This window comes from Macrobrachium rosenbergii, chromosome 52, assembly GCF_040412425.1.
Source record: "Macrobrachium rosenbergii isolate ZJJX-2024 chromosome 52, ASM4041242v1, whole genome shotgun sequence".
Classification (NCBI taxonomy): domain Eukaryota; kingdom Metazoa; phylum Arthropoda; class Malacostraca; order Decapoda; family Palaemonidae; genus Macrobrachium; species Macrobrachium rosenbergii.
The window spans coordinates 20,754,789-20,774,788 of record NC_089792.1 but is presented as its reverse complement, the minus strand read 5'-3'; the positions used below and the strand labels follow the sequence as shown (position 1 = coordinate 20,774,788).

General features: G+C 33.1%; 1 pseudogene; it reads right to left on the bottom strand.

Moving 5' to 3' along the window:
* LOC136833740 (potassium voltage-gated channel subfamily KQT member 1-like) overlaps positions 1 to 12,297 on the bottom strand; it is a 708,908-nt pseudogene extending 696,611 nt beyond the window's left edge.
* Between the last annotated feature and the right edge of the window lie 7,703 nt (positions 12,298 to 20,000).

Here is a 20,000-nt window from a genome sequence, read left to right as displayed (position 1 = left end):
ATTAGTCAAGGCTGGTTTCATGATGGAATTATGGCCAGTGAATACCTTTAATTTCAACAATTGAAGAAACGTTATCCAAGTTATTTCTGAAAAATAGAAATTTAATTAATTGAAAAAAATCAGTTCATAGTATAAAAAAGTTTATAGCTTAAAAAAATCGAAGGATTAGATTTAATCTAAGAACCAGTTTCACGGGTACAGCTTATTGTGGAATCAGAAACAATACAAGAATTTCTATCACAGAAATAAATTCCTCTTATTCTTATGTTTATATAGAACTAAATAATTATGAGAACGGAACCCACTCTCCCAAAACTTAATAATAGAAACAAACACTGTATATGTATTTAGCTAAATAATTATAGAAATAAAATAGACAAACATCTAAATTTAGCCAAAATATATCTAAATACCGTATAATAAACTGACAAAAACTAAGAAAATTTATAAGAAATGTTGAAGAAAAGTCTAAGGAACTTGCATGGTAGTAAAGAAAGTATCGCTGTTATTTCAAGGACCTGGGAAAGAGAAAACTCGAAACTTTCGGGGAGATAATCAAACTTGGGAAAACCACTATCAAGTAGTGAAAGGCTCCGCAACCAGTACTTTCGCCGAGAAACGCCAAGAAAGTTACACAAGTCTTTTTTATAAAAGTGAGTGAAACAACTTTCCATCCTCGAGGGAACTGAATTGTAAGAGACAGTGACACAATTCGCTGCCTCCTGGAAAGTCCTTCTGCCTCCTGGAAAGTCCTTCAAGTCTTTAAGAATAATTACGACTGACACGGTTATTAAGTATGATGAACGTGACTACCGCAGCCCTTGTAAAAATAAATACATGATAAAAAAAACCGAATTTTTATTTTTAATGGGCAAAACCTTCACGAAAAACATCAGTATTTGTATGAATTGCTAACAGCAACGGATAATCTTCATTAACTCCCATTATCAAATAAATCATAAACATGTTATATTACAGTTGTAATATGAATTTTATTGGGGACCAGATGACGTACAACCTCTTTTTCCTGGAAAAATAATTATCGCTCTAATCACAAGAGCGGAAAGGCTGCAGGAGATTTGCCACTGTATTTTCCGCAATAATTAGGACCAAGTTTATTCCAATTTTTCTGATTACTTCACGTTGACAAAATGTCAATATTTCACATTTTTGTTTTTACTAAGTGCTCTCTACATTTATTAACTTTAGCACTCGAACTTCATAATGTTAATGAATATGTATGTATGTATCAATCATAAACATACATATACAATTATTATAATCATTCAAAACAAGCCCACGGACCATTAACTTGAAATTCAAGCTTCAAAGAATATGGTGTTCATTAGGAAGAAGAAGAGGCAAAGGGAAATGCATAAAGAAGAGAATCACTTATCAAAAAGAAAAAAAGAAATTAATAAATGAATAAATAGATAAAAAATATGTCAAAATGCAAGGAGAACAGTAATTAGGATAGTAATGCATTGCATCTTCGCTTGAACTTCTGAAGTTCCAATTGCGCGTCATCCTCTGGAAGGCTGTTCAGATTATTCAGCCTACTGCAAAAGTTAGCAAGACGCAATGAAATAATCAGAACTAGAGACGTCTTCAAAAAGTTAATTTCAAAACAAATATAAGCAAAAACAAACATCCAAACAGCACAAACCAAACAAGCAAACAGCCCACGGTTAAATATTGCTGCATATGTTGTGTGGTTCTAAAAAATAAAGTTGAAAGTCAGTTGCATAACTATGAACTGTTTGATAATATATTTCACAAGCCAATTATCCAGTTTATCTGAACCTTTCCTAACAAAAATAATCTCGTTTATGTTTTTGTTAAATTGGAGTCTGTCATATCCTAAAAAAAAAATATTTCGAATTGTTGTAGACAACAGATTTATAATTACTGTTCTTAAACTAAAATACGGCGTTTGAAATATCCATGGTGATTTATTCTAGGTCCGCACGTTTATCACTTTGACTTATATAATTTTTATTATAATCTTGACATGGAAATTTTGTAATGATTCCATTCTCATATATATAGATCCTTATAAAATTGATCGTACAGAAGTTAAATTCTTAAAAACCAAGCTTTTTACTGAAATTTTTGAAATTCGGCAAGGAGATAAAATTTTCATTAAGTACATTGCCATAGGCATGAAAGGTTTTCTTGATTTATTTAAAAATTTTGGGTAAATTATTATATCACGAAAATTTGCTTTCTTTAAAAGTTATGTAAAAAAAAATCTAAAGTTCTTAAAACAGTAAAAAATGCAAATAGATTTACTGTCATAAGATGCTTGGAGTAAAGATGAATGGACATACATCAGGTTTCCAATTAAATGATTATAAATCTGTTACTTTGTGTACATTTACATCATCAGGAGGTAAAATTGCATATCTCGTCAAGAACAAATTTCATAAACAAGTAATAGATTTAGTTAGTTGACAACGATAAAACTATTTAGCTATATTAATTTCACTGTCACTTCACATCCAGTACTATTCTTTAAGTGCAGACATACCTTGCTCTTGTTTGCCAGGTCAGCAGTCTTTATCTGTATTGTATTATGGTGACAGTAATGCTTTTACTTCATGTTAGCTCTTCCTGTTTATCTATACAGACACACACACACACACACACACACACACACACACACACACACACACATATATATATATATATATATATATATATATATATATATATATATATATATATATATATGTGTGTGTGTGTGTGTGTGTGTGTGTGTGTATTCATACACGTTTTTCTCATCTGGAGGAGTCAGCGTTGAAGGTACTGCCTTTCAGTTTCTTTGAAAGTCTTTAGAGATGATGTTGCTTGTGCACTTAATAAATTATCCCCGTGGGGGGCGGGGGGGGACTGTTAGGTGAAAAGCGCAGTCATTTCTTTATACTGCTCTTATATGCTATACCATCCCTTACTGAAAGCTGAGCCAATCTTCGGTAGACCAGATTTCGTCTGCATTTCAATGATCCTCAGAGAGATCCACAAATTATCCCATTATCATAATGGTTCTATAACAGACTCTTCCGGGTTTTCTCCCACCAAAAGTAACGGTTTTTCAGATGGAGAAATGCAGTAGGTCCACTCATACAGTATAATATAGGCTGTTAAAAATCGGTGAAAATATCTACACAGAAATTATTTTAGATTTCGTAATCTCTACAGCACATTGATTGTTTCGATGTTTTTTCCCACAATCCTACAAGTACATGCATTCAAATCTTGTGTATGAACACAGTAAACAGAAATATTATCAAAACATACAAACACACAGTAGTGTACACGTCACCGTTCCTAAGCCTACTTATATCTACCTTTTCTACAACACTGCCTCCCTCTATCTCTCTCATTTTTTTTCTCTCTCTCTCATTTCCACTCTTCCTTTTTCAGTCACCATTTCCTTCTAACAAAACAATTCAATCACCGCATCATAATCTTCACCGAGGTCCGCTCCCTCTCCTCCTTCCCAAGATCTTGATTTAAGAAATGTCTAAAATCCATAATATGGCAGTGATGGACGTCGAGAGAGGGGAGTACTGCCTTTTCAATCCTCCCCCAGCTCTAAAATAAAACTGAATACCTGCGTGACAAGGGTCATGATTAAATCACGCGATCGATAAGTTTTTAAGGCAATCGCCCCATTATTTGTTATCAACAAAAAAGTAGAATCCAAACTCATACAAGTAAACTTCAGACTTTTTATACACAAAAATAAAATTTCGAAATCTCAACAACAATTTGCACACTGTAAATGTGAACAATAACTCGTTTTCTCTGTAAAGTGATAACTGAAAGTTTGTTTTTTTCTGGTCAAATCACTAAGAGACTTAACTTTTTATTTTTTACAAAGCGCATCTTTTCATGAGACTCAAACACTTGGCTTTATAATCTTTTACAGGCCTTATCCTAAGCCTTCGTAACCATAGAAGTGCAACTTATGGCCACATTTATATTGAAAACCATTTTCCAACTTTTATAAGCTGCTTATAAAGCAAGATTATAGGCCTAAAATAGGCCAGGTTTCAGTTCCACGAAAAAAGGAGACCTAAACACGCACATCCAAACAACGGAAATGGTAGAGTTCAAGGTATGAAAAAAGAATACAGAATATAGTGCGAGCTATACAGTCAATTTAACTTACATTTAGTTCACATGGCATTAAACAGCTTCTGTTTTTGATAAATGCTCATAAAGGTTGCGCTTTTAAATTGTTATTATTATTATTATTATTAACTTCTGAAGATGGAAAAAAATTTTAATATATCAATTATTTATTAAACAAGTTATACGCAAGAATCTTGTGGGTTTTTCTTCTTCTATTATTATTATTATTATTATTATTATTATTATTATTATTATTATTATTATTATTATTATTATTATTATTGTGGTTGTTAGCATTTAAATGACGTAGGTAACTGCTTCACTTTCTGTACCCGTATCCGTATGCCAAAACAGAGTTAAATATTGGCCGAAAATTTAATACATATCCGAACACCATAGGAAGTCGACTGCTATACTAATTCCTTACAGTAAATATTGCCTGGATTTCGCATCCTTCTCATGCTGATGATTTCAGAATTCTAACTTTATAATAAGTTTTGTAAATTCCAAGTTAATAAGCTAAATTTTGGGAGTGCAGTCAGAATTAGGTTGGATTATATATAGATTTTAAAAAAATACATGTCAAAGTGTGTATACTACTTCTCATTTCTAAGATATAGGAAATGGAACATGAGTAGGACTGTCTGCATTTTATACTACATTATTTTTCACTGTAACAATTTCGTCACTAATGAAGAGTAAAAATAACAAAGATACAAGAGCATTACCCTGTGAACACCACTGAAGACAGGTTTAGGCTATCTCAAACGCTATCAACAACACTGTTACTGGTTGCTTAAAAAAAAATAAGAATATAATCGGGTCCATGGATTCGATTCCTAAACAACATACATACATACATACATTACACATCCTAAACAACATACATACATACATACATTATACATCCTAAACAACATACATACATACATACATTATACAAAGACATTCACAGATATAAAGATACACACATACATACCTACATACATACCTGCATACATACATATGTCTTTATTTTCAAATCAGTTAACAGGAAAATGCCTAAAGTATAGTAAATGCTTGTATACACGTTTGTGATGTAACGGATGATAACGAATGGGGCCTGAAATAAAAAATTTTTACAAACCATGTGACGATTTTTCAAGGGTACGCTGCAACTCAATCTCCACCAGAAGTCCTGTACTAAAGTTAATTTCTAATAATGTTGCTTTCATATTTTTACCTCGAAGTTAAACAGAAAAAAGTAAACAACCACAGCGGTGAAAAGACGCTGCTCCTTTACGTAACGAAAATAAAATAAACGGGCTACTTCAAGTCAGGAAACCTAAGCCGCCTCTCTTCCGCAAAAGCAACACCTGCACAGCATATTGGCCTAAGGAAATTGCTTCACGTTAGCCAAAACGACTTACTATAAAGAAAGAAAGAAAGAAAAAAAACCCGCTGAATTCTATTCCCGGGAGCTGTAAGTGAATCAACTATATATTTCACCAAAATATATTAATGTGGACTCGTAAGTCTACGATCGGCCACTCACTCACCGTCACAGAAAGAACCAAACCATCTTCGACAGAAAAAGAATAAACAGACTATTCTTTAACAAGGGAACTCGTTGTTTCCAACTTAACAGATCACGCGCATCTTTAATCAAAACAGCTCGCTCAACTTTAATCAAGAGAACATGCTCATCTCATCTTTAACTAAAAGAACACTCTCACCTTTAAACAATATACAAAAAACAGCTAATCTTAAGTCAAAATAACTCGTCCATTCTAATAACAGATATGCCTGTTGTCCATAGTAATTTTCAGCTTTTACTGTTATAAAGATATAGCCTTCAATTTTGCAAAGTTATTTTTCTTCGCCTGAGCAAATTTTCTCTTCAAACCAAATGGTCGACCCCATCTCTGGGATTTGAATATTTTCTGTCAAAAGAACGCGCTTTACCAGAAAAAAAATTCACAAAAAATACAACATCTTGGAACAGCAGCGCAAGTTCATTTTTCAAACATGAAGTCGCCCTTCTCTTACCCTTCGTTTTTCCCCCCCACAGAATCCCCTCGCCTCCAAACAAAAGAATTCGCCATCGGCGACTTTAAACGAACCCACCTTCACATACGATAAGATTATCGAATGAAAGCGATCATCAGTCTCACTCGTTCAATCATTCATGCATCTGAATGCTGACTAACTGAACTCTGCAACTGTGAAAATTTAAAGTGGCACAACGGCCAAGCTAAACTTTTCAATGACAAACCAGTTTCAAGACTACCTGACTGGTAACATAACAGAGAGAGAGAGAGAGAGAGAGAGAGAGAGAGAGAGAGAGAGAGAGAGAGAGAGAGAGAGAGAGAGAGAGGTGATCTTCTACTCTTCTACTATACTTACTCGGTTTGTAAATCACTATCTATAAAAAATATAAAGGATAGAAAGCAGCACACACACTCTTGATCTATCTGCAAAGATCTGTCTCTCTCTCTCTCTTAATTTTTTATTTTCAAACGCGATATAGGTAAGATCTCTCTCTCTCTCTCTCTCTCTTAATTTTTTATTTTCAAACGCGATATAGGTAACAAAAGGCAGAAGAGCTAACTATGAGATAATTTTACTTAAGGGATATAAGGTCGCCATTTAAATCTGCAATTACAGTGACTGGAAATGTCCAATTATACAACAGGGTACAACTGGGGTTTTTATATAAAGGAAATCGTAAACTAAAAAAAAATCTTTCCATAATGAACTTTCTGCTTCCATTTTTTTTTTTACATCGGACAGAACATGCTTTTCCTCTTTTCCGATGCACCTTTCTAATGTTGAAAAAAAATTGTATATATGTTTTGTAGTTTTAAGCCTCTAAAGGCAATTTTCTTGTTTTTCAATTTTTCTATAAAACTTTTGCATCTCTATTCAAAATTTGAAAGCTAAATAAATTTCACTTTCGTGCTTCGTGGATTTTACTTAATCTTGTATGCACGGAAAATGTGCATCTAATAGTGTATATAAATGTGTATGTATGCTATATGTATATATATATATATATATATATATATATATATATATATATATATATATATATATATATATATATATATATATACTGTATATATTGGAACTAAAGGGAAATAACAGTTTATATAGGAAAATATATAAATATGTTTACTTTCCTACAAGGAAAATTGCCTCTCAAACTTATGGAGTTTACTGAAAAATATCAAAAACATTTCAACTCTAAAAACAGGTTTGGCAAAAGGTGGACCTTCAGCCTGAAACAAAATCGTAATCGTACCTCCAGTATTTGCATGCAACGGAAAAAAAAAGAGAAACTTTCCTACAAGGAAAATTGCCTCTCAAATAAAAGACAGGAAAACCTCAAAACATTTCAAACCTAAAAACAGGTTTGGCTAACAGAGTGGACCTTCAGCCTGAAACAAAATCAATTAACAAATCACTTCAGTATTTCAAATGAAAAAGAGTTAAAACTTTGAATGAATAAACAAGGAATAAACAACTGTTATGGCATAACCTATATCTAAACCAAAATATTAAAACTACCAGAGAGAGGAGGAAAAGAGAAGAGAGAGAGAAGACTCAATTACAACAAACATATCTAGAAACAGTTACCTGCAACACCTGTAATTCAGCATAGTACTTTAAAAAGATATGAAGAATACCCACGGACATGACACAAAAAGGTTTGCACAAATGAACAAAGAGAGAGAGAGAGAGAGAGAGAGAGAGAGAGAGAGAGAGAGAGAGAGAGAGAGAGAGAAACCTACACAATTAGTCAGTAACAAAGTATACTAGAAACAGTTACAATGCAACACCTGTAATTCAGCACAGTACTTTCAAAAAGATATGAAGAATACCCACGGACATGACACAAAAAAGGTTTGCACAAATGAACATCAGAGAGAGAGATTAACACCAAGAGATTCAAAGACCCCGGTAAATGAGCCATTTAAATGTGTTTTTTTGCGAGAAAGATACAAACATACGCCGGTTGATACTTCAATTAAAAGGTCCTCGTAAATTAGGTACACAGCAATAATTACAGAGGGATTTGAATTCCCCAAGCGGAAGAGCTAACACCTCTGTTTCCAACAAGAGCTCCATCCCTCCATGGTGGATCATCTGAGCCCTGCCTGTTTCAGGAGGTTCTAGAGGGGCAATTGCTGCTTGGCTGAAATGGTTTATGCTGCTGAGCGGATACCTACAATTCCACAATTCCAAGTACTCATTATTAACAAACAGGCCCCCCACTCGCACACAAAATGCGTATATGAAAATACATGATTAAATACATGATAATATATATATATATATATATATATATATATATATATATATATATATATATATATATATATTATATATATATTTGTGTTTGTGTTTCTGTTAACTGCATTTCCCCCTACAAGGGAGTAGGCGCTGATGAGGCAGAAAGACTTCAGAGAAAAATATCAAAACGGCCACTGCCACACTCATAATTTAGGCTACTGGCTGAACCGTGGATAACCTGCTTTGTGTGCGCGTGTGGTCGTGAATGTTTAAACTAAGTCCTCATCTAAATAAGTGCTGCGGACGTATAGCCTCTTTCCTCACGAGAGATTTTCATGAAGTTAAAGTGAACGTGATCAAATTTGAGTTTAATGGCTATGAATGAACGATAGTTGGAAGTTTTCAACGAATCTAACATTTTCCAAACGAATGGGACAGTTATTTGAAGTTTGGACTGAAGAGATTACTCTGCACATTATTACACATCATTTTACAGAAAAAGTTACGGTATCTATAAACATTGGTCTGTAAACATACTCTACGATGTGTTTCCAACGAAACCTACTGGCCACTAATAATGTGCTCCAGTTATCTAATTAATCGATGAATTTAACATTTTATGACTGGAGGTCTCTGACCTATCGGACTACCACTTATTTTTTGTCATTTTGTCTGCGCGTTTTGTTTGCATGCGTTTAAGACCTTAGACAAAAGAGTAGTTAAATTGTTGTAGCTCCCTACCAAAAAAAAAAAAAAAAATCAATCAATCATTCAATAAATAAAATGAAAACCAAGAAACAAATGAATCCAAAAACTTGAAGACATGCGCTAATGGACTGTCTCTTCTGTGATTGTAAACCTGCTTTCTTTTTTTTTCTTTTTTTTTTAATCGAAACCTCGAGAAAAAATTGGGTTTCATTTTTCTTTGGAGAAAAAATCTTTTAAGTTCCACTTTTCGGTTAACTGTTAAGACTTCACAAACATGGGGCAATAAATAACTACTGACTTTCTTTCAACTCGCAACTCAGATATTACCATAATTTTTCATAAAAAATGACGAACCTCACTCTTTGTAGCTTCCTGAATGAAAAATGAGTCCACTGAACAAAACACTGAATTGCACTTCTAGACCAGCCTTACATGATTTTATCGCATTTTTATTTATCATTCCAAATTAAAATATCATATACATCTCACATGGACTACAACATATTTCCAGCGATACTTGATTACGACCTTAAAAGGAAACATTGATATAAAAACTGTCCCCAGACCGTTCGAAAAAAATCACCATAATATCTGATGTGGCTAAGTGTTTGCTAAATGAACTCCCATTTGAAAGGTCCGTGGTTCGCAAGCGGACTACTTCCACCAATCGATTGGTACATAAATAAGTGATTATAATATATATATATATATATATATATATATATATATATATATATATATATATATATATATATATTTGTATTATATATATATATATATATATATATATATATATTTATATATATATATATATATATATATATATATATATATATATATATATATATATATATATATATATATATATATATATATATATATATATATATATATATATATATATGTATGTGTGTATGTGTGTGTGTGTAACTAAATATGCGCATTCAAACCTCCTCTCAGGTCGTCGAAGAAGAACTGATAATTCTTCATATCCTGCCTCCAAATATCCACTAATTTTCCCTTAAAGCAAAAACCCAGTACCACCTGGGTGTGTTCTGTGAATGAGGAAAATTAGAGGAGTCACTACACATGAAATAGTATATTATATTTTTTTCGTAACGGAGGACACTGTGTTTTGAGAAATTTTCTGAGGTCATTGAGGTATTAAAGAAAGTCTGTACGCCATAACTTTGAGAGTTAACGGAAACCCAGTACTTTTACTCAAGTTAACGGACATCAGTACACACACACACAGACACACACACACACATATATATATATATGCGTGCGGATATACACACACAAACACACACACATATTATATACACAAATTTTAACTAGCTCCTGTCTAATTCTTATATAGGATTCCTTATTTCGATAAAATTTAGAGCGGGTAGAAAACTTACAGAAACAATGGATCGCCAAGAGCTTGACTGTGATGGGCCCGAGATGCTAAACCTTAACAAAATACTTCAAACAGAACCGAAAGGCAAAACTACGAAAGGGGGCGCTTACCTGAATCAGCGGTGTAGACAGAGATTTTGATTATTAAGGTTATTCCCAGGTATCTTGACATTTTTGATTGGGTCACATCAACTCAGAGCGACACGGAGAGTTTTCCTCGTTAAGAAAAATATAGATATCTAATAAAGATCTATTTACATGAGTGTATTTGAATTCTCCGACTGAATTGCAGTTTTTTTTTCTGGGCTGTTCCGCTATTGATCTGTTGACTGATATATAATCATTTGCTCATTTACTTCGTGGCTTCGAGCATTTCCAACCAGCTCAAATTCCGCATGACAATTAGCAGCATATCGTGCGGACGCAAATAACTACAGTCCATAGTTTCTTTTAAAATATTATCTGGTCGGTTGTTCTTTTCACACGGATCGACGTATTTTCCATAGCAAAAAAAAAAAAAAAAAAAAAAAAAGAAACACTGGGTTCTAGGAGCGGTTCTCTGTCTAAAACAAATTCCGCACTTGACAAAATAAGGGAAAAAACAAAATGGTACTTAATTTTTTAACTGGACAACTATTTGAATTTTTCCCAGCCTCCTTAAACGCCACATACGACTAGACTAAGTCAGAATTTCTTTTCCTTTTCTTTCACTGTTTTGCTAAACTGAACATTTGCTTAACTTTCCACCCTGGTAGTCTCCTGAACTTCAATTAACGCCACTTGACAGATTTGTATCAATCAAAACACGGCCTCCGGATTACACGGAAATACGCGGCCTTTTCTCTCTGCTACAGGGAATAACAGCGATCTGAAGACTTTTTTCGTAGAGTATAACCTCTTGAATTTCATAGAACGCAGAAGGTCTGGTGTTTTCCAAACTCGAGAACTTTTTTCTCGACGAAGGACATCAAACTGGCGGTGAATACAAAAGGAGGGCGGTGTTCGCTTGCCTGTTTTCTCCTCACTTTTTTCTTTAGGGGCAAAAGTGTAACTAAACCGAGAGACGATTTCTGACACGTGCTATTAACACTAAAAAAAAATAAAAAGTTTTCAGGGGATGGAGAAAGTATAGAAAAAGTTCGTATTCACGACGTCGGATGGGGAAACACACTTCCTGCTTTCCATTGTGAATTTTCTGCGGTGAAGACGAACACGCAAACTAAAAGGGGAAAACGACTAAGACCTAAGAAATAAATTCCCCTCTTAGCGAAGTGACAAACTCTCATTGAGGTCTCTGTGGTTCCTTGTGGAGTTGACTTCCTTCTTTGAAGTTGACTGGAAAAAATACACCAGTAAAATATCCTTCCCCGTCCAATGGACAGAAGGCTATTCAAGAGTGAAAATGAGCCTTGAAAACGACAAAGAAGTGATGTGGAAAGCCGTGTCTTAAACTAAAATTTTCTCGATGAAGGGGAAAGTTTTCCAAAAGTGTGAGAGCGGGGACGGAGGTGTTGTGTGTGTCTGGGAGAGCCGAGAGAGAGGGGATGTTTCCACCACCACGTCACCGAGTGTACTAACCAGTTGACTGTGAGCCCTACCCCCCCTCTATCACTCTCTCTCTCTCTCTCACTCACTCACTCACTCTCTCTCTCTCCAACGTCCACAACCCCCAACCCTACCCTCTTTCTTCCCATGGCGTTTCCCCTCTCTGTGCCATAAACTCTCCCTCCTACCTCCTTCCCACAAACGGTACTACCCCTTACTCTAACTCCAACCATCATGTCAGTGTATTAGTATTATTTATTACATCTTGTAAATTGACTAACTGATATCTCTTTCATTAATTGAATTTTCACTATCTACTCTTTTGAAAAGAAACATGACATACATACACACACACAGACACACGCACACACACACACACACACACACATATATATATATATATATATATATATATATATATATATATATATATATATATATATATGTATGTATATATATATATATATATATATATATATATATATATATATATATATCTTATATAAATAACATTTGACATCTGGGAGCTAAATCATCCTGATACACACACACAAACCCTTCACACACCATTTCATTATATAATTATATTTTATATTATATATATATAAAACTATATTTATATATAAATATATTTACCTCATCTCAGTTTTTCAAACCATTCTCAGTTTAATTTTAATCCATTTTATCTACTCTAACTTTGCATAAAACTCAATTTAATGGTAGCGCAAGGAGTGACCTTCCAATTTTAATTTATATCTACTCTAATATGCATATATATATATATATATATATATATATATATATGTGTGTGTATATATATATATATATATATATATATATATATATATATATATATATATGCGCTACCATTACATATAGGCATATATATAAATTAGATATAAATTAAAACTGGAAGGGGTGAAAAGGCGGCCGTAAAATACGAGTATTTAAGACAAATGAGTTTTGTACGGAGTAGGGAAAAAAATGAATTGGCAATGAAAAGACTGGATGAAGAATTTGAAAAACTCCGAGATGAGGTCATAGGGACAACAGGCGGTAAGAGGAATAAAATCAAGAAGTCCTCAGACATATATACGATGAGTGTAGGGCGGGAAAAGGATTCTCTTCAGTGCAATTACATGACAGACGAGAAAATTATGTGCATGCACACAAAAAAGATTGTTAAGGTAACCAACATGAAAGTGAGAGGAAAAAAAAAAAGGAAAATATTGTTCTTGAGAGAAGTTAATAACAAGAACAGTGGCTCTCAGAATAAAAGATAAACATATCGTTGCTGTCTGAAACAAATTCAGTCTTGGTTGATAGGGTATTTTGAGGGGTTGTCGGATATGAAGATAAAAGAGGCAAAATTAAATAATGCAAGAGTCGAAAAGTGGAGGATACAAGTTCGATAATCCTTGTGGAAGCTATCATTAAGAGTGCAAGGTGGCCAATGAACAAGTTGAAGAATGGAAAGACAACAGGAGTTGATGGGATTACAAACGAAATGCTGTGGAAACGATGATGGGGTAATTAAGTGAATGACCACCAAAGTTTCCAAGGAAAGAGAGTGGAGGGAAAGTTCTCAGGGAATGGGGAGAGGAATAATTGCTCTAAATGTATACAGGTAAAGATGGTAGAGGCATTTACAGTAATTATAGGGGAATAACATTGTTTAGTTTACTATGGAAGGCATATCGTAGGATTTTGATTGAGAAAGTAACAGAATGCAGTCTCTAATAGCTGAAGACATAAATGCAATGGGAAAGGTTCTGAAGACGTATAGTACAGAAGATAAATTACAGAGAGCAATTAAAAGTTTCTGTAAGGGGAGTAAGGTTTGCGCCATAAAATGCAGATGCGAGATAACTGATTTGGTGTAAAAGTGGGTCTGAGAAAATGGTGAGCTGAGTAGCCATGGATATTCTATTTATTTACGGATAGGTGATGAAAGAAACCACAGAAATGACAGCATATGTAAGTGCAAAATTTTGGGCTAAATCGTGAAAGGAATGAGGAATGGTTGATGTTTGCAGGTGATGCAGTATTGATTGGAGAAAGTGAAGAAAGGCTGCAGAAACACTGGAAGAGCTTCAAAGCATTTGCAGGAGAAGAAAGTTGGGATCAAAGGTGAAAAACAAGTGGACCCAGAAAGGGAAGATGGAGAAATGAATCTTCCACGAAGAGTGGAAGAATAGAAGAGGCTGATCTCTGCAGGTAATTTGAGAGTATATATTGCGGATGATGGTAAGATAATAGATAAGTGTATCCTCCCGGCCAGGATTCGAACTTGTGTTTTTGGGTTTGATACAGAGGTACAAAGCTGACATATCCATTACGTTATCAAGTGCCCTTGTCAAATAAACCCTTAGGGTGTATGCTAGTCCCAGGGTAATGTGAATATATATTTATATATATATATATATATATATATATATATATATATATATATATATATATATATATATATATATATATATATATATATGTATATATATATATATATGTGTATATATACATACATATATATACACACAAACATATGTATATATATACATACATATATATATATATGTATATATATACATATACAGTATATATATAATATATTTTGTGTGTGTGTGATGACCTGCATATATCACTACATGACGAATCATATCCTGTCATAAATATCTCTGTACTATGAAGCTGGCAGGCTTACAAGATTGTTAGGATATTAAAAGTAACAAAAACGTAATTTGCTCTACAAAGTTACTTGTCACGGATTAAAAAAATAATTTTTTTAAAGACAAAGAAATATAACTGACCATTATTAAAAATTGACTTCACAAGCCAAACAGTTTCCTTTAGAGTGGGAGTGACAGAGGCTACGTAAATCTTCAATATGAAGAACAAAAGAAAATACAGTGATACAAAGACACAAGCGCCAATCCACTTGATATCTGCAGTGCATACTTCATGAATCTCTCTTATTACATCAAACTGGTGTTGGCTCATCAGATACAGTAAAATGAATAACAAAGAACTCTTCTTAATAACTTTATTGCTGTAAGGATGACCGAAGATACACACACACACACATATATATATAAATTATATATATATATATATATATATATATATATATATATATATATATATATATATATATATATATATGACTCAATTGGGATGTTGGAATGACTTTCTCACCGAACTCAGATGTCCCATATTCGACTTTCTACCGAACTCATTGGGTGTTGTGTATTGAAACAACTCATTGGCGTTCCATTTACTTTCTGAACTCAAAAAGTGAACTCATTGGGCGTTGTCCAGTATTCGACTTTCTACCGAACTCATTGGGCGTTGTCCCGTATTCGACTTTCTACCGAACTCATTGGGCGTTGTCCAGTATTCGACTTTCTACCGAACTCATTGGGCGTTGTTGTATTCGAAACGAAGGCATTGGGCGTTGTCCCGTATTCACTTTCCAGTCACGTTGTGTGTTGAAACAAAGACAATTACTGAGAAAAGTAGGGCTAATAATCTTTACTCTGACAGGTCGAAACTAGGCTTGAAACAGGCATGAATTTAACAATCCAGTCACTAGATATTTGCAGACCTGAGAATAGTAATAACATTTATTCTCATGGCAAAATATATACACATATACATGATACACACACACACACATATATATATATATATATATATATATATATATATATATATATATACATATACACACATATATATATATATATATATATATATTTATACATACATACATGCATACATAAACATTGACAGACAAACGAGAAAACCACAAGAGAGCCTCCAAATCTCGTCTTCTGACTGTCTGTCAAATGAACAGAAACGGAGAAACCAATAGTAGCCTTCGTTCAAACCCCAAAATACCTGAAATAACATTTATCCATCCATCAGGCAGACCGTCCAAAGGCAGCCCTCTCTCGTTCCACCCATTTCAATTCACTTTTAGAAATTCTCTTCCGTACAAATTCTCTTCTCCCCCGTTCCCATTCGTCTTTCTTCTCCATATTTCTTCCTGTACAAAAACTCTACTCTCCTTCCTTTCATAAGCCAACAAGGTTTTCGATTCCTCTTTTTTTATTTTCATCCATATTCTGTGTGTCTTAATCGTTATCATTTCCCTTCGGTTTTATTCAATTGTTTCAGATCCTTTACTGTGATGACATTGTATGAAGTAGTTTTTTTTTTTTTTTTGCGTTTATATACTACAACTGTCGTTTTATATATCTACTATGAAGTTGACAAAATTATTTAGATGAAATTTTGATGATAATTTTTCTTATTCTTTTTATAGTTCTCACTGCACTAACTACTTTGCAATCCACAGGACAGACACCGTTCACCCCCTCATGATTACAACTCCCCCTTTATCCCCCTTCCCACCCACCCCGACACAATGTACTCCCTTGCGCTCTTTGCTTACATCAACGCCCCCTTCCACTATCAGCACCACGGATACACCCACTTTCTCTCTCTCTCTCTCTCTCTCTCTCTCTGTGTGTGTGTGTGTGTGTGTGTGTGTGTGTGTGTGTGTGTGTGTGTAAGTTCTAAATATACAAAAGTGCATAATGGATACTGATGTAAGTGTGCGTATACGAAGATGTACATGTACTAAAGAAAGTAGAGGATTTCCGAGCATCCTAGTTACACACACACACACACATATATATATATATGTATATATATATATATATATATATATATATATATATATATATATATATATATATATATATATATATATATATATATATATATATATATATATATATATATAATATATATATATATATATATATATATATATATATATATATATATATATATAATATATATATATATATATATATATATATATATATATATATATATATATATATATATATATATATATATATATATATATATATATATATATATATATATATATATATATATATAGAGAGAGAGAGAGAGAGAGAGAGAGAGAGAGAGAGAGAGAGAGAGAGAGAGAGAGAGAGATGTTGTGCTTATAAACGAAAGGTGCTCGGACTATAAACATTTACTTATTTACTTTAATTTCCAATATCTCACAACGGCAATATAAAAAAGGAGAGACTATACCAGTTCATACATAGTATAACATGTGCCTGGCATCCCTTGATTTTATTTTACCTTGTTAGAACAATAAATCGCGCTGCATTTTTTATATTAGAAAAGAAGTTAATATTTATTACAAGAAAAGCCTAACAATCTCATCACAAACTCGGTTATTGAGGACCTTAGTTTTACCAGACCACTGAGCTGATTAACAGCTCTCCTAGGGAAACGAAGGGACTTAGGGGAACAACGGGACCCCTTGATTATAAGAAATGAATTTCTATCACCAGAAATAAATTCCTCTAACTCTTCAAACGGGAATAAGTGTCAGTCCGCAGCTCTACCGAACCCAAAAAGGGCTGAAAGAAAGGAATAGGAAGGTTGTTTATTCCTTAAACGAGAAGAAAACTTCGTGAAGAAACCATTTCTTACGAAGTCAGTAAATCTTGCTGATGCTCGACATTATGTAACTTACATAAGTTAGTCAAATTATAAACGGTATTCAAAGAAAAAGAAAGAATAATTGTGATTGAAAACTTGACAATCAATCCTAATCAGGTAACTGAGTTGCCTTTTCCTCTGTCGTGTGAAGTAATTTCACATTTTCATCTTCACTGAATTCTAGGACTACTACAAAGCTTATATATTTTATCTTTTATATGCACTCTGAAATGTCAAAATGGATTTCTTTTCCATTCATTGGTGTCTTATCAAAATGGATTTCTTTTTTATTCATTGATGTCTTAAACTCGAAAAAATAAAATATAACTAAGAAGAGTCGATCTCAGCCAATAATAAAAGTGAAACAAATACAAAAATCGATTACAAAACGGACGTCATCAAAAAATGCCAAATTCTTATTTCAAGTCAAACAGAAGGTAAAAAGCAAGGGGAAAGGATATCTTGAAATAAAATGAGGATGGGAAATAAACAAGAGCGATACTTAAAACAATCGTTAAGATCATAAAGTTCAATAGGACTAGATAAAATTGATGCCGTAAGTCCAGAAAAACGTAAATGAAGACAAATACACTTGAGTTGTGATTGGAAATAGGATACACCAAGAGATGCACGAGGAAGTAAACTAAAACTAAAAAAAAAAAAAAAAAAAAGAATTTAATAAGAAAGAGCCAAGTCGAGATCGCCCCAAAATAAGGGGCGAAACAGCAATAAAAAGTCAAAATTTTCACACGAACTGATATGAAATAGCAAATTGTTCTCATATGCTCTGAATACTTTCAAAATATCTTATAACTGAATTGAGGCGCCAGACTGTACCCGTAGATATCCTCTTACACGCCCTCGCACACATGTGTAATATATATACACGTATATATACATATACACACATATATATACACACATATACACATATATATATATATATATTAAAATATACACATATATATATGTATATATAGTATATATATATATATATATATATATATATATATATATATACATATACATATATATACACAGTTAACAGCACATATGTTTACTATATAGGCAATATAAATTTTGAGGAGCGATTAGACTGACAAGGTGTGTGTGTGTGTGTGTGTGTGTGTATGGCATATGGACCATGTCATAAATATAAAACCTTTGTTTTTTCTAGATAGTCCCAAAATTTAGAAGCGATCAGACATGCAAGGTCATGAAGCAGTCTAATTTAAATATGCATTTCAGGGAATATAACAATTTTAATTTTCCAATTAATATTTATGTAAAGATCATACGTGCAAGATATGACGAATTTTCCAAAAGTAGTTCACGGGAATGTTTACTTTTGCTTTTACTCAATTAACTATGGCTTCAAAGTCAAGTGATGCAGACGTCATTCGACAATTTGTGACAACAGATAGTATCCAAAGGTCTCACTTGGAAATGTGTGTGTTGTATTATATACAGTTTATATATATATATATATATATATATATATATATATATATATATATATATATATATATACATACATATATATATATATATATATATATATATATATATATATATATATATATATATATATATATATATATAGACATAGAGAGAGAGAGAGAGAGAGAGAGAGAGAGAGAGAGAGAGAGAGAGAGAGAGAGAGAGAGATGGGGGCGGGGTGTACACGTGAGCAGGTCACGTCCTATGCGAATAAGTTGATTCCCCTGCGTGGCAGATTACTTTCAGAATTAAAACACAATCGTGCAAATAGTCTCAAAGTTATATCAACTGTCATCGTATAATTTGAGCCAAACAATCAAAGAAACAAGGTCACCGCATTCCGATTAGCATAAGGATTAACATCTACGCAAAAGTCATTTGCCATCATATTTAGGCAATGCATTGCATGTCAAAATGTATAATCTTCCACCTGACGTTTTGGAAAAGAAGACCTATTTACAGTTCCATATAAAATCCAACATACCCGCTATATCACATGACGTTATAAAGATATTCGAAGTACGAACTTCACATGAGTGGGCACTATACTGTAAAGTTTTATTCAATTTCATCGGACAGTTTATTCTCTACATCTACGGCAAACTGTCAGGTAGAATAATAATAATAATAATAATAATAACAGACCTTCCTAAAGCTCTAATATCAAAAACTGTAAAAAGAATAAACGAGATCCAAGAATAATAAAGACAAAGGGTCGACAACAGAATGACGAGGAATACGGTCCCAAAAATAGTTGAGAAAAGTTATAAAAGTGAATATGAGACAAAAATGAGCACGTAAAGGATATATTTAGAAGGAATAATGATGAAAACATGAATGTTGGATATTGGAAATCAATAGAGAACAGAACACCCCAC